This window comes from Schistocerca serialis, unplaced genomic scaffold (genome assembly GCF_023864345.2).
Source record: "Schistocerca serialis cubense isolate TAMUIC-IGC-003099 unplaced genomic scaffold, iqSchSeri2.2 HiC_scaffold_844, whole genome shotgun sequence".
Classification (NCBI taxonomy): domain Eukaryota; kingdom Metazoa; phylum Arthropoda; class Insecta; order Orthoptera; family Acrididae; genus Schistocerca; species Schistocerca serialis.
Window position 1 is genome coordinate 36,443 of NW_026048457.1, and position 14,843 is coordinate 51,285.

The following is a 14,843-nucleotide window of genomic DNA, read 5'->3' on the forward strand; positions in this document are numbered from 1 at the left end:
CAGTTTGGGGATTCCCGCATTTTTATGCGTGCCAGTTTTTCGTTTGTCGGCACTGTTTTGTGGATGATTTTATACCACGTGTCCCTGGCGTGCTCAGGAAGTGTCCGTTCCGAGACATTCTTCCAGACCTGTGGCCAGTCATGGTCTGGAAAACTCGTCTCTATTTTGGACTTTCTTGCCTTCCCCCTCAGAGCGCTGTAGATGTTCCTCGCCGTTCTTTGCTGTGGGTTGGCAACGACCGCGGTGATGTAGCTCTTGTCGATTGCCATCTGTTTTATGTGCCGCAACTTGAATGGTATGTGCGTGGTGTCTACAGGAGCCTCTTCAGATTCAGGTTTATATTGGTTTATCAGGCTGGACGTTATACTGTTGTTGTTCTGGTTTGCCATTTTCATCGCACGGTGTAGAAGCAGTGCCGCGCATTTCGTCTTAACGTCAGTCAGACCAAGTCCGCCTTCGTCCCTTGACAGGAAACACGTCGCCTGGGAGACCTTGAAGATTTCCCGCCTCCACAGCAAGTAGTACGCCGCACTTCCTATCGCTCGCGCAATTTCCGTCGGAGCACATAGTATTTGCGCCATGTACCACGCTTTCGACAGGATTGTTTCGTTTACTAACTGCACTCTTTGGCTCAGCGTCAGGTTCCGGTTCGCGTGTATCCTCACGAGCCCTCTCGTTGTGTTCAAGACGCTGCGCCAGTTTTGTGCTGCCATTTTCAGAGGGCACTGCTGTAGTTCCACTCCGAGTGCCCTATGGTTGTTTGTCACTCGGTACCACTGTCTCGCTGGTCGCAGTCTGCCGTTGCCTATTGGTAGTAGCACTGTCTTCCTCGGATTCGTTTTGGCACCTGAAGCCTTTTCGAAGGATTCCATGATACCCGGTGTTCCCAGGCGGTCACCCATCCAAGTACTAACCGGGCCCGATGTTGCTTAACTTCGGTGATCGGACGAGAACCGGTGTATTCAACATGGTATGGCCGTTGGCGTCCTTATAATGTAGCCGCACTGCAGAAGAAGCGTTCGTCCCTTCTCCCAACACACGAAATCGCCGTTTTCCGTGGCACATTTGACGCAAAGCACGTCCTTCCACCGCCACGTGGGTGACACGCACAACACAGCTGCTCGTTGCACCGCCTGTCATTCGTTTGGTGCGTGCGGCCTCCGACACTCGCGGGAGACGCACCTTGTTCTTGTTGTCCGGCGCAGGGCCGGGCGTCGGGGGGGACTGCGCGGGGTGTGGCAGTGTCCTGCTGGACCGGCGGAGGCTTTCTCACCTGGCTGACACGCGCCGCGCTTCCAGATATTTGCGTAATTTGCGCGTTGCATCCTCGCCTGTCGTGTCCCCTCCCCTTCCCTTCCCTTCCCTTCCCTTCCGTCCCGACTTTGCTCGACTGCCGCTCGCTGCCGCTCGGGTCGCGCTCCATATGACCGCACAAGCACGACAAACATCTGCGAGATGGGCGCGGGCCGAACCGGCGTGTCCGAGACGCCGCGTGCGGCCGTTCGGAGCTACTAGAGCAGCGCTGTGCCGTGCCATGGAAAGGCGCGAAAACAAGGACACAAGACACAGGAGGTTCGACAAAGCATCCATCTCTTCTAGCGGCGAAAGATAAATTGTTGTTTTCAAATTTGCAGTTGTGCACTGCTACAAAACAATGTGCCCTGACGTATTTCACAACATTTCTGTCGTTTCATACTGTTTTGTTATTTCCAGAGACTCTTTGGAAATCTTCCTTGGCACACTCTTCTATCCCTAATATCGTATCTTTTGTTTATTACAACAGATTTAAGTCATTGTGGAAACATCGTTGTCACATCTGAAAAAGAGGGCTGGCAGTGGTGGTGGCGACAAAAAAGCAAAATATGAAGACAGCCAGAGGTCCCAGGCAGTCACCGATCCGAATACTAACGTTGTTGCTTAACTTGGGTGATCGGACGAAAACGGTTCATTTTTTTTTTTTTTTTCATTTATTTAGTTAGTTTTCCGAATTTAGCGCTGCTACAAAACAGTAGGCTCTGACGCATTTCAAGAACACATCTGTCGATTCGTAGTGTTTCGTTATTTCCAACGAGTTCCTAGCACTATTCCTCGGCGCATTCTTGCTCAAACTGAGTTCATTACTGTAATTTCGTGTCTTATGTTTAGTGCAGTACTTTAAAGTGCTTGTGGAAGCATCTTTGTCACACCTGAAAGTTAGTATGAAAAAGAGGCCTGGCAGGTGTAGCGACGTAAAAATTAAAAAATTAGATAGAGCCAACAGCACCTTTTTTTTTTTTTTGTAACGTATATAAACTTTTATTTACAAATTGTAACAATTACAAGTCTTTACATTAAATGGTGTACTTGATTATTGAACGGTGATATTAACTGTCAAGGTTTCTGTTCTGATTGTTCTTTTGATAGTTCTTGGTCGAGTTACAACACGTTTATTCACTGAGTGTCCTTCATGTAGATTTTCCTGTTTGATTTTTTTTTTTTATGTCTTTTAATTCCAAAGCTTGCGTTATTTCTATATATATATATATTTTTTTTTTTTTGAATTTACATGGAAAAAAAGGGAAAATTAAAAATTTGCTTCTATGCTATTTGAAATGCACCTATTTTGGCATGTTTGCTATATGTACCCAGAGGCGAAAAAGGGGATTATAAACCAGAAACATCTATGTGATTAAATTTGTGAATGCCGGGGATTATTAGTCGCAGAGAGGCATGCTACGATTGGCACATGATGGGCCGAGATTTACAACAAAACAAAAAGCAAAAAGGAACAACAAACAAACAAATAAAAAACAAAAAAAACAATGAAACAAAAAAAAACAAGTCAATAAGCAAAAAAACTGAAAACATAAGAGAAAGGAAAAGCGTACCTTGAGTGGCGAGAGAGAGAGAGAGAGAGAGAGAGAGAGAGTGAGTGAGAGAACACATTAATTACATGCAATACACTGTATGACATTTTGTTGTTTTCTTGGGCACTTTGTAACCTTTTCACTAAATTTATCTCTGACCATTTCCTTGCCTGCTTTTATGTGGCAATTGGACACTGTATCACTACAATTGGCACACGTCACTCACTTTTGCACTGCTTCACATATAAACTTTCACTATGTGCACATTTCGTAAAAAACGCTTTCCGCGCTGCACCATTCTTGCCGTCGGGGCTTTGGAGGGATCGGTGGGCGAAGTCCTCAGCGACTGGGGTGTGGGTGTTGTGGGAGGGCGTCGGTCACGTCGTGTTGAAGGCGTCTCGGAAGGCGGCGTCCAGCGGGACCTGCAGGAAGTTCTGGAAGGTCTCTCGGTACTTGGAGCGTTGTTTGGCCCTCCTGTGTTCCTCCCACAGGTCCGTGAGGAACTGCGCCTTGTCGGTCTGCCGTTTCGTGACGATGGCGTGTGCCGTCATGGCGATGATCCACATTGTGGCCAGGCGTTTTGCTTTGGGGAAAGGCTTCGCGTCCGGGACAGTGACAGCTGAGACATGTATCGCCCTCTCGTCGGTTCTGTTGATGTGGGCGATCATTCTTCTCGCTGTCGCCCATATTTCCCCGCTCTCTCTGCAGCCAAAACGATGCTCGATGGTGTCGGTCTGGTTGCAGAGCTCGCAGTTTGGGGATTCCCGCATTTTTATGCGTGCCAGTTTTTCGTTTGTCGGCACTGTTTTGTGGATGATTTTATACCACGTGTCCCTGGCGTGCTCAGGAAGTGTCCGTTCCGAGACATTCTTCCAGACCTGTGGCCAGTCATGGTCTGGAAAACTCGTCTCTATTTTGGACTTTCTTGCCTTCCCCCTCAGAGCGCTGTAGATGTTCCTCGCCGTTCTTTGCTGTGGGTTGGCAACGACCGCGGTGATGTAGCTCTTGTCGATTGCCATCTGTTTTATGTGCCGCAACTTGAATGGTATGTGCGTGGTGTCTACAGGAGCCTCTTCAGATTCAGGTTTATATTGGTTTATCAGGCTGGACGTTATACTGTTGTTGTTCTGGTTTGCCATTTTCATCGCACGGTGTAGAAGCAGTGCCGCGCATTTCGTCTTAACGTCAGTCAGACCAAGTCCGCCTTCGTCCCTTGACAGGAAACACGTCGCCTGGGAGACCTTGAAGATTTCCCGCCTCCACAGCAAGTAGTACGCCGCACTTCCTATCGCTCGCGCAATTTCCGTCGGAGCACATAGTATTTGCGCCATGTACCACGCTTTCGACAGGATTGTTTCGTTTACTAACTGCACTCTTTGGCTCAGCGTCAGGTTCCGGTTCGCGTGTATCCTCACGAGCCCTCTCGTTGTGTTCAAGACGCTGCGCCAGTTTTGTGCTGCCATTTTCAGAGGGCACTGCTGTAGTTCCACTCCGAGTGCCCTATGGTTGTTTGTCACTCGGTACCACTGTCTCGCTGGTCGCAGTCTGCCGTTGCCTATTGGTAGTAGCACTGTCTTCCTCGGATTCGTTTTGGCACCTGAAGCCTTTTCGAAGGATTCCATGATACCCGGTGTTCCCAGGCGGTCACCCATCCAAGTACTAACCGGGCCCGATGTTGCTTAACTTCGGTGATCGGACGAGAACCGGTGTATTCAACATGGTATGGCCGTTGGCGTCCTTATAATGTAGCCGCACTGCAGAAGAAGCGTTCGTCCCTTCTCCCAACACACGAAATCGCCGTTTTCCGTGGCACATTTGACGCAAAGCACGTCCTTCCACCGCCACGTGGGTGACACGCACAACACAGCTGCTCGTTGCACCGCCTGTCATTCGTTTGGTGCGTGCGGCCTCCGACACTCGCGGGAGACGCACCTTGTTCTTGTTGTCCGGCGCAGGGCCGGGCGTCGGGGGGGACTGCGCGGGGTGTGGCAGTGTCCTGCTGGACCGGCGGAGGCTTTCTCACCTGGCTGACACGCGCCGCGCTTCCAGATATTTGCGTAATTTGCGCGTTGCATCCTCGCCTGTCGTGTCCCCTCCCCTTCCCTTCCCTTCCCTTCCCTTCCGTCCCGACTTTGCTCGACTGCCGCTCGCTGCCGCTCGGGTCGCGCTCCATATGACCGCACAAGCACGACAAACATCTGCGAGATGGGCGCGGGCCGAACCGGCGTGTCCGAGACGCCGCGTGCGGCCGTTCGGAGCTACTAGAGCAGCGCTGTGCCGTGCCATGGAAAGGCGCGAAAACAAGGACACAAGACACAGGAGGTTCGACAAAGCATCCATCTCTTCTAGCGGCGAAAGATAAATTGTTGTTTTCAAATTTGCAGTTGTGCACTGCTACAAAACAATGTGCCCTGACGTATTTCACAACATTTCTGTCGTTTCATACTGTTTTGTTATTTCCAGAGACTCTTTGGAAATCTTCCTTGGCACACTCTTCTATCCCTAATATCGTATCTTTTGTTTATTACAACAGATTTAAGTCATTGTGGAAACATCGTTGTCACTTCTGAAAAAGAGGGCTGGCAGTGGTGGTGGCGACAAAAAAGCAAAATATGAAGACAGCCAGAGGTCCCAGGCAGTCACCGATCCGAATACTAACGTTGTTGCTTAACTTGGGTGATCGGACGAAAACGGTTCATTTTTTTTTTTTTTTTCATTTATTTAGTTAGTTTTCCGAATTTAGCGCTGCTACAAAACAGTAGGCTCTGACGCATTTCAAGAACACATCTGTCGATTCGTAGTGTTTCGTTATTTCCAACGAGTTCCTAGCACTATTCCTCGGCGCATTCTTGCTCAAACTGAGTTCATTACTGTAATTTCGTGTCTTATGTTTAGTGCAGTACTTTAAAGTGCTTGTGGAAGCATCTTTGTCACACCTGAAAGTTAGTATGAAAAAGAGGCCTGGCAGGTGTAGCGACGTAAAAATTAAAAAATTAGATAGAGCCAACAGCACCTTTTTTTTTTTTTTTGTAACGTATATAAACTTTTATTTACAAATTGTAACAATTACAAGTCTTTACATTAAATGGTGTACTTGATTATTGAACGGTGATATTAACTGTCAAGGTTTCTGTTCTGATTGTTCTTTTGATAGTTCTTGGTCGAGTTACAACACGTTTATTCACTGAGTGTCCTTCATGTAGATTTTCCTGTTTGATTTTTTTTTTTATGTCTTTTAATTCCAAAGCTTGCGTTATTTCTATATATATATATTTTTTTTTTTTGAATTTACATGGAAAAAAAGGGAAAATTAAAAATTTGCTTCTATGCTATTTGAAATGCACCTATTTTGGCATGTTTGCTATATGTACCCAGAGGCGAAAAAGGGGATTATAAACCAGAAACATCTATGTGATTAAATTTGTGAATGCCGGGGATTATTAGTCGCAGAGAGGCATGCTACGATTGGCACATGATGGGCCGAGATTTACAACAAAACAAAAAGCAAAAAGGAACAACAAACAAACAAATAAAAAACAAAAAAAACAATGAAACAAAAAAAAACAAGTCAATAAGCAAAAAAACTGAAAACATAAGAGAAAGGAAAAGCGTACCTTGAGTGGCGAGAGAGAGAGAGAGAGAGAGAGAGAGAGAGAGTGAGTGAGAGAACACATTAATTACATGCAATACACTGTATGACATTTTGTTGTTTTCTTGGGGCACTTTGTAACCTTTTCACTAAATTTATCTCTGACCATTTCCTTGCCTGCTTTTATGTGGCAATTGGACACTGTATCACTACAATTGGCACACGTCACTCACTTTTGCACTGCTTCACATATAAACTTTCACTATGTGCACATTTCGTAAAAAACGCTTTCCGCGCTGCACCATTCTTGCCGTCGGGGCTTTGGAGGGATCGGTGGGCGAAGTCCTCAGCGACTGGGGTGTGGGTGTTGTGGGAGGGCGTCGGTCACGTCGTGTTGAAGGCGTCTCGGAAGGCGGCGTCCAGCGGGACCTGCAGGAAGTTCTGGAAGGTCTCTCGGTACTTGGAGCGTTGTTTGGCCCTCCTGTGTTCCTCCCACAGGTCCGTGAGGAACTGCGCCTTGTCGGTCTGCCGTTTCGTGACGATGGCGTGTGCCGTCATGGCGATGATCCACATTGTGGCCAGGCGTTTTGCTTTGGGGAAAGGCTTCGCGTCCGGGACAGTGACAGCTGAGACATGTATCGCCCTCTCGTCGGTTCTGTTGATGTGGGCGATCATTCTTCTCGCTGTCGCCCATATTTCCCCGCTCTCTCTGCAGCCAAAACGATGCTCGATGGTGTCGGTCTGGTTGCAGAGCTCGCAGTTTGGGGATTCCCGCATTTTTATGCGTGCCAGTTTTTCGTTTGTCGGCACTGTTTTGTGGATGATTTTATACCACGTGTCCCTGGCGTGCTCAGGAAGTGTCCGTTCCGAGACATTCTTCCAGACCTGTGGCCAGTCATGGTCTGGAAAACTCGTCTCTATTTTGGACTTTCTTGCCTTCCCCCTCAGAGCGCTGTAGATGTTCCTCGCCGTTCTTTGCTGTGGGTTGGCAACGACCGCGGCGATGTAGCTCTTGTCGATTGCCATCTGTTTTATGTGCCGCAACTTGAATGGTATGTGCGTGGTGTCTACAGGAGCCTCTTCAGATTCAGGTTTATATTGGTTTATCAGGCTGGACGTTATACTGTTGTTGTTCTGGTTTGCCATTTTCATCGCACGGTGTAGAAGCAGTGCCGCGCATTTCGTCTTAACGTCAGTCAGACCAAGTCCGCCTTCGTCCCTTGACAGGAAACACGTCGCCTGGGAGACCTTGAAGATTTCCCGCCTCCACAGCAAGTAGTACGCCGCACTTCCTATCGCTCGCGCAATTTCCGTCGGAGCACATAGTATTTGCGCCATGTACCACGCTTTCGACAGGATTGTTTCGTTTACTAACTGCACTCTTTGGCTCAGCGTCAGGTTCCGGTTCGCGTGTATCCTCACGAGCCCTCTCGTTGTGTTCAAGACGCTGCGCCAGTTTTGTGCTGCCATTTTCAGAGGGCACTGCTGTAGTTCCACTCCGAGTGCCCTATGGTTGTTTGTCACTCGGTACCACTGTCTCGCTGGTCGCAGTCTGCCGTTGCCTATTGGTAGTAGCACTGTCTTCCTCGGATTCGTTTTGGCACCTGAAGCCTTTTCGAAGGATTCCATGATACCCGGTGTTCCCAGGCGGTCACCCATCCAAGTACTAACCGGGCCCGATGTTGCTTAACTTCGGTGATCGGACGAGAACCGGTGTATTCAACATGGTATGGCCGTTGGCGTCCTTATAATGTAGCCGCACTGCAGAAGAAGCGTTCGTCCCTTCTCCCAACACACGAAATCGCCGTTTTCCGTGGCACATTTGACGCAAAGCACGTCCTTCCACCGCCACGTGGGTGACACGCACAACACAGCTGCTCGTTGCACCGCCTGTCATTCGTTTGGTGCGTGCGGCCTCCGACACTCGCGGGAGACGCACCTTGTTCTTGTTGTCCGGCGCAGGGCCGGGCGTCGGGGGGGACTGCGCGGGGTGTGGCAGTGTCCTGCTGGACCGGCGGAGGCTTTCTCACCTGGCTGACACGCGCCGCGCTTCCAGATATTTGCGTAATTTGCGCGTTGCATCCTCGCCTGTCGTGTCCCCTCCCCTTCCCTTCCCTTCCCTTCCCTTCCGTCCCGACTTTGCTCGACTGCCGCTCGCTGCCGCTCGGGTCGCGCTCCATATGACCGCACAAGCACGACAAACATCTGCGAGATGGGCGCGGGCCGAACCGGCGTGTCCGAGACGCCGCGTGCGGCCGTTCGGAGCTACTAGAGCAGCGCTGTGCCGTGCCATGGAAAGGCGCGAAAACAAGGACACAAGACACAGGAGGTTCGACAAAGCATCCATCTCTTCTAGCGGCGAAAGATAAATTGTTGTTTTCAAATTTGCAGTTGTGCACTGCTACAAAACAATGTGCCCTGACGTATTTCACAACATTTCTGTCGTTTCATACTGTTTTGTTATTTCCAGAGACTCTTTGGAAATCTTCCTTGGCACACTCTTCTATCCCTAATATCGTATCTTTTGTTTATTACAACAGATTTAAGTCATTGTGGAAACATCGTTGTCACTTCTGAAAAAGAGGGCTGGCAGTGGTGGTGGCGACAAAAAAGCAAAATATGAAGACAGCCAGAGGTCCCAGGCAGTCACCGATCCGAATACTAACGTTGTTGCTTAACTTGGGTGATCGGACGAAAACGGTTCATTTTTTTTTTTTTTTCATTTATTTAGTTAGTTTTCCGAATTTAGCGCTGCTACAAAACAGTAGGCTCTGACGCATTTCAAGAACACATCTGTCGATTCGTAGTGTTTCGTTATTTCCAACGAGTTCCTAGCACTATTCCTCGGCGCATTCTTGCTCAAACTGAGTTCATTACTGTAATTTCGTGTCTTATGTTTAGTGCAGTACTTTAAAGTGCTTGTGGAAGCATCTTTGTCACACCTGAAAGTTAGTATGAAAAAGAGGCCTGGCAGGTGTAGCGACGTAAAAATTAAAAAATTAGATAGAGCCAACAGCACCTTTTTTTTTTTTTTGTAACGTATATAAACTTTTATTTACAAATTGTAACAATTACAAGTCTTTACATTAAATGGTGTACTTGATTATTGAACGGTGATATTAACTGTCAAGGTTTCTGTTCTGATTGTTCTTTTGATAGTTCTTGGTCGAGTTACAACACGTTTATTCACTGAGTGTCCTTCATGTAGATTTTCCTGTTTGATTTTTTTTTTTATGTCTTTTAATTCCAAAGCTTGCGTTATTTCTATATATATATATTTTTTTTTTTTTGAATTTACATGGAAAAAAAGGGAAAATTAAAAATTTGCTTCTATGCTATTTGAAATGCACCTATTTTGGCATGTTTGCTATATGTACCCAGAGGCGAAAAAGGGGATTATAAACCAGAAACATCTATGTGATTAAATTTGTGAATGCCGGGGATTATTAGTCGCAGAGAGGCATGCTACGATTGGCACATGATGGGCCGAGATTTACAACAAAACAAAAAGCAAAAAGGAACAACAAACAAACAAATAAAAAACAAAAAAAACAATGAAACAAAAAAAAACAAGTCAATAAGCAAAAAAACTGAAAACATAAGAGAAAGGAAAAGCGTACCTTGAGTGGCGAGAGAGAGAGAGAGAGAGAGAGAGAGAGAGAGTGAGTGAGAGAACACATTAATTACATGCAATACACTGTATGACATTTTGTTGTTTTCTTGGGGCACTTTGTAACCTTTTCACTAAATTTATCTCTGACCATTTCCTTGCCTGCTTTTATGTGGCAATTGGACACTGTATCACTACAATTGGCACACGTCACTCACTTTTGCACTGCTTCACATATAAACTTTCACTATGTGCACATTTCGTAAAAAACGCTTTCCGCGCTGCACCATTCTTGCCGTCGGGGCTTTGGAGGGATCGGTGGGCGAAGTCCTCAGCGACTGGGGTGTGGGTGTTGTGGGAGGGCGTCGGTCACGTCGTGTTGAAGGCGTCTCGGAAGGCGGCGTCCAGCGGGACCTGCAGGAAGTTCTGGAAGGTCTCTCGGTACTTGGAGCGTTGTTTGGCCCTCCTGTGTTCCTCCCACAGGTCCGTGAGGAACTGCGCCTTGTCGGTCTGCCGTTTCGTGACGATGGCGTGTGCCGTCATGGCGATGATCCACATTGTGGCCAGGCGTTTTGCTTTGGGGAAAGGCTTCGCGTCCGGGACAGTGACAGCTGAGACATGTATCGCCCTCTCGTCGGTTCTGTTGATGTGGGCGATCATTCTTCTCGCTGTCGCCCATATTTCCCCGCTCTCTCTGCAGCCAAAACGATGCTCGATGGTGTCGGTCTGGTTGCAGAGCTCGCAGTTTGGGGATTCCCGCATTTTTATGCGTGCCAGTTTTTCGTTTGTCGGCACTGTTTTGTGGATGATTTTATACCACGTGTCCCTGGCGTGCTCAGGAAGTGTCCGTTCCGAGACATTCTTCCAGACCTGTGGCCAGTCATGGTCTGGAAAACTCGTCTCTATTTTGGACTTTCTTGCCTTCCCCCTCAGAGCGCTGTAGATGTTCCTCGCCGTTCTTTGCTGTGGGTTGGCAACGACCGCGGTGATGTAGCTCTTGTCGATTGCCATCTGTTTTATGTGCCGCAACTTGAATGGTATGTGCGTGGTGTCTACAGGAGCCTCTTCAGATTCAGGTTTATATTGGTTTATCAGGCTGGACGTTATACTGTTGTTGTTCTGGTTTGCCATTTTCATCGCACGGTGTAGAAGCAGTGCCGCGCATTTCGTCTTAACGTCAGTCAGACCAAGTCCGCCTTCGTCCCTTGACAGGAAACACGTCGCCTGGGAGACCTTGAAGATTTCCCGCCTCCACAGCAAGTAGTACGCCGCACTTCCTATCGCTCGCGCAATTTCCGTCGGAGCACATAGTATTTGCGCCATGTACCACGCTTTCGACAGGATTGTTTCGTTTACTAACTGCACTCTTTGGCTCAGCGTCAGGTTCCGGTTCGCGTGTATCCTCACGAGCCCTCTCGTTGTGTTCAAGACGCTGCGCCAGTTTTGTGCTGCCATTTTCAGAGGGCACTGCTGTAGTTCCACTCCGAGTGCCCTATGGTTGTTTGTCACTCGGTACCACTGTCTCGCTGGTCGCAGTCTGCCGTTGCCTATTGGTAGTAGCACTGTCTTCCTCGGATTCGTTTTGGCACCTGAAGCCTTTTCGAAGGATTCCATGATACCCGGTGTTCCCAGGCGGTCACCCATCCAAGTACTAACCGGGCCCGATGTTGCTTAACTTCGGTGATCGGACGAGAACCGGTGTATTCAACATGGTATGGCCGTTGGCGTCCTTATAATGTAGCCGCACTGCAGAAGAAGCGTTCGTCCCTTCTCCCAACACACGAAATCGCCGTTTTCCGTGGCACATTTGACGCAAAGCACGTCCTTCCACCGCCACGTGGGTGACACGCACAACACAGCTGCTCGTTGCACCGCCTGTCATTCGTTTGGTGCGTGCGGCCTCCGACACTCGCGGGAGACGCACCTTGTTCTTGTTGTCCGGCGCAGGGCCGGGCGTCGGGGGGGACTGCGCGGGGTGTGGCAGTGTCCTGCTGGACCGGCGGAGGCTTTCTCACCTGGCTGACACGCGCCGCGCTTCCAGATATTTGCGTAATTTGCGCGTTGCATCCTCGCCTGTCGTGTCCCCTCCCCTTCCCTTCCCTTCCCTTCCCTTCCGTCCCGACTTTGCTCGACTGCCGCTCGCTGCCGCTCGGGTCGCGCTCCATATGACCGCACAAGCACGACAAACATCTGCGAGATGGGCGCGGGCCGAACCGGCGTGTCCGAGACGCCGCGTGCGGCCGTTCGGAGCTACTAGAGCAGCGCTGTGCCGTGCCATGGAAAGGCGCGAAAACAAGGACACAAGACACAGGAGGTTCGACAAAGCATCCATCTCTTCTAGCGGCGAAAGATAAATTGTTGTTTTCAAATTTGCAGTTGTGCACTGCTACAAAACAATGTGCCCTGACGTATTTCACAACATTTCTGTCGTTTCATACTGTTTTGTTATTTCCAGAGACTCTTTGGAAATCTTCCTTGGCACACTCTTCTATCCCTAATATCGTATCTTTTGTTTATTACAACAGATTTAAGTCATTGTGGAAACATCGTTGTCACATCTGAAAAAGAGGGCTGGCAGTGGTGGTGGCGACAAAAAAGCAAAATATGAAGACAGCCAGAGGTCCCAGGCAGTCACCGATCCGAATACTAACGTTGTTGCTTAACTTGGGTGATCGGACGAAAACGGTTCATTTTTTTTTTTTTTTTTTCATTTATTTAGTTAGTTTTCCGAATTTAGCGCTGCTACAAAACAGTAGGCTCTGACGCATTTCAAGAACACATCTGTCGATTCGTAGTGTTTCGTTATTTCCAACGAGTTCCTAGCACTATTCCTCGGCGCATTCTTGCTCAAACTGAGTTCATTACTGTAATTTCGTGTCTTATGTTTAGTGCAGTACTTTAAAGTGCTTGTGGAAGCATCTTTGTCACACCTGAAAGTTAGTATGAAAAAGAGGCCTGGCAGGTGTAGCGACGTAAAAATTAAAAAATTAGATAGAGCCAACAGCACCTTTTTTTTTTTTGTAACGTATATAAACTTTTATTTACAAATTGTAACAATTACAAGTCTTTACATTAAATGGTGTACTTGATTATTGAACGGTGATATTAACTGTCAAGGTTTCTGTTCTGATTGTTCTTTTGATAGTTCTTGGTCGAGTTACAACACGTTTATTCACTGAGTGTCCTTCATGTAGATTTTCCTGTTTGATTTTTTTTTTTTATGTCTTTTAATTCCAAAGCTTGCGTTATTTCTATATATATATTTTTTTTTTTTTTTGAATTTACATGGAAAAAAAGGGAAAATTAAAAATTTGCTTCTATGCTATTTGAAATGCACCTATTTTGGCATGTTTGCTATATGTACCCAGAGGCGAAAAAGGGGATTATAAACCAGAAACATCTATGTGATTAAATTTGTGAATGCCGGGGATTATTAGTCGCAGAGAGGCATGCTACGATTGGCACATGATGGGCCGAGATTTACAACAAAACAAAAAGCAAAAAGGAACAACAAACAAACAAATAAAAAACAAAAAAAACAATGAAACAAAAAAAAACAAGTCAATAAGCAAAAAAACTGAAAACATAAGAGAAAGGAAAAGCGTACCTTGAGTGGCGAGAGAGAGAGAGAGAGAGAGAGAGAGAGAGTGAGTGAGAGAACACATTAATTACATGCAATACACTGTATGACATTTTGTTGTTTTCTTGGGGCACTTTGTAACCTTTTCACTAAATTTATCTCTGACCATTTCCTTGCCTGCTTTTATGTGGCAATTGGACACTGTATCACTACAATTGGCACACGTCACTCACTTTTGCACTGCTTCACATATAAACTTTCACTATGTGCACATTTCGTAAAAAACGCTTTCCGCGCTGCACCATTCTTGCCGTCGGGGCTTTGGAGGGATCGGTGGGCGAAGTCCTCAGCGACTGGGGTGTGGGTGTTGTGGGAGGGCGTCGGTCACGTCGTGTTGAAGGCGTCTCGGAAGGCGGCGTCCAGCGGGACCTGCAGGAAGTTCTGGAAGGTCTCTCGGTACTTGGAGCGTTGTTTGGCCCTCCTGTGTTCCTCCCACAGGTCCGTGAGGAACTGCGCCTTGTCGGTCTGCCGTTTCGTGACGATGGCGTGTGCCGTCATGGCGATGATCCACATTGTGGCCAGGCGTTTTGCTTTGGGGAAAGGCTTCGCGTCCGGGACAGTGACAGCTGAGACATGTATCGCCCTCTCGTCGGTTCTGTTGATGTGGGCGATCATTCTTCTCGCTGTCGCCCATATTTCCCCGCTCTCTCTGCAGCCAAAACGATGCTCGATGGTGTCGGTCTGGTTGCAGAGCTCGCAGTTTGGGGATTCCCGCATTTTTATGCGTGCCAGTTTTTCGTTTGTCGGCACTGTTTTGTGGATGATTTTATACCACGTGTCCCTGGCGTGCTCAGGAAGTGTCCGTTCCGAGACATTCTTCCAGACCTGTGGCCAGTCATGGTCTGGAAAACTCGTCTCTATTTTGGACTTTCTTGCCTTCCCCCTCAGAGCGCTGTAGATGTTCCTCGCCGTTCTTTGCTGTGGGTTGGCAACGACCGCGGTGATGTAGCTCTTGTCGATTGCCATCTGTTTTATGTGCCGCAACTTGAATGGTATGTGCGTGGTGTCTACAGGAGCCTCTTCAGATTCAGGTTTATATTGGTTTATCAGGCTGGACGTTATACTGTTGTTGTTCTGGTTTGCCATTTTCATCGCACGGTGTAGAAGCAGTGCCGCGCATTTCGTCTTAACGTCAGTCAGACCAAGTCCGCCTTCGTC

General features: G+C 47.8%; 4 non-coding genes across 4 annotated transcripts; all 4 read right to left on the reverse strand.

Moving 5' to 3' along the window:
• Positions 1–865: 865 nt before the first annotated feature.
• On the reverse strand, positions 866–984 carry LOC126452272 (5S ribosomal RNA). Its single transcript, XR_007584581.1, has one exon. It is a non-coding gene; the product is annotated as a 5S ribosomal RNA (ribosomal RNA).
• A 3,477-nt stretch (positions 985–4,461) lies between these two features.
• On the reverse strand, positions 4,462–4,580 carry LOC126452273 (5S ribosomal RNA). The gene has a single exon (XR_007584582.1). It is a non-coding gene; the product is annotated as a 5S ribosomal RNA (ribosomal RNA).
• Positions 4,581–8,057: 3,477 nt separating this feature from the next.
• On the reverse strand, positions 8,058–8,176 carry LOC126452274 (5S ribosomal RNA). Its single transcript, XR_007584583.1, has one exon. It is a non-coding gene; the product is annotated as a 5S ribosomal RNA (ribosomal RNA).
• Positions 8,177–11,652: 3,476 nt separating this feature from the next.
• On the reverse strand, positions 11,653–11,771 carry LOC126452275 (5S ribosomal RNA). The gene has a single exon (XR_007584584.1). It is a non-coding gene; the product is annotated as a 5S ribosomal RNA (ribosomal RNA).
• Positions 11,772–14,843: the final 3,072 nt, after the last annotated feature.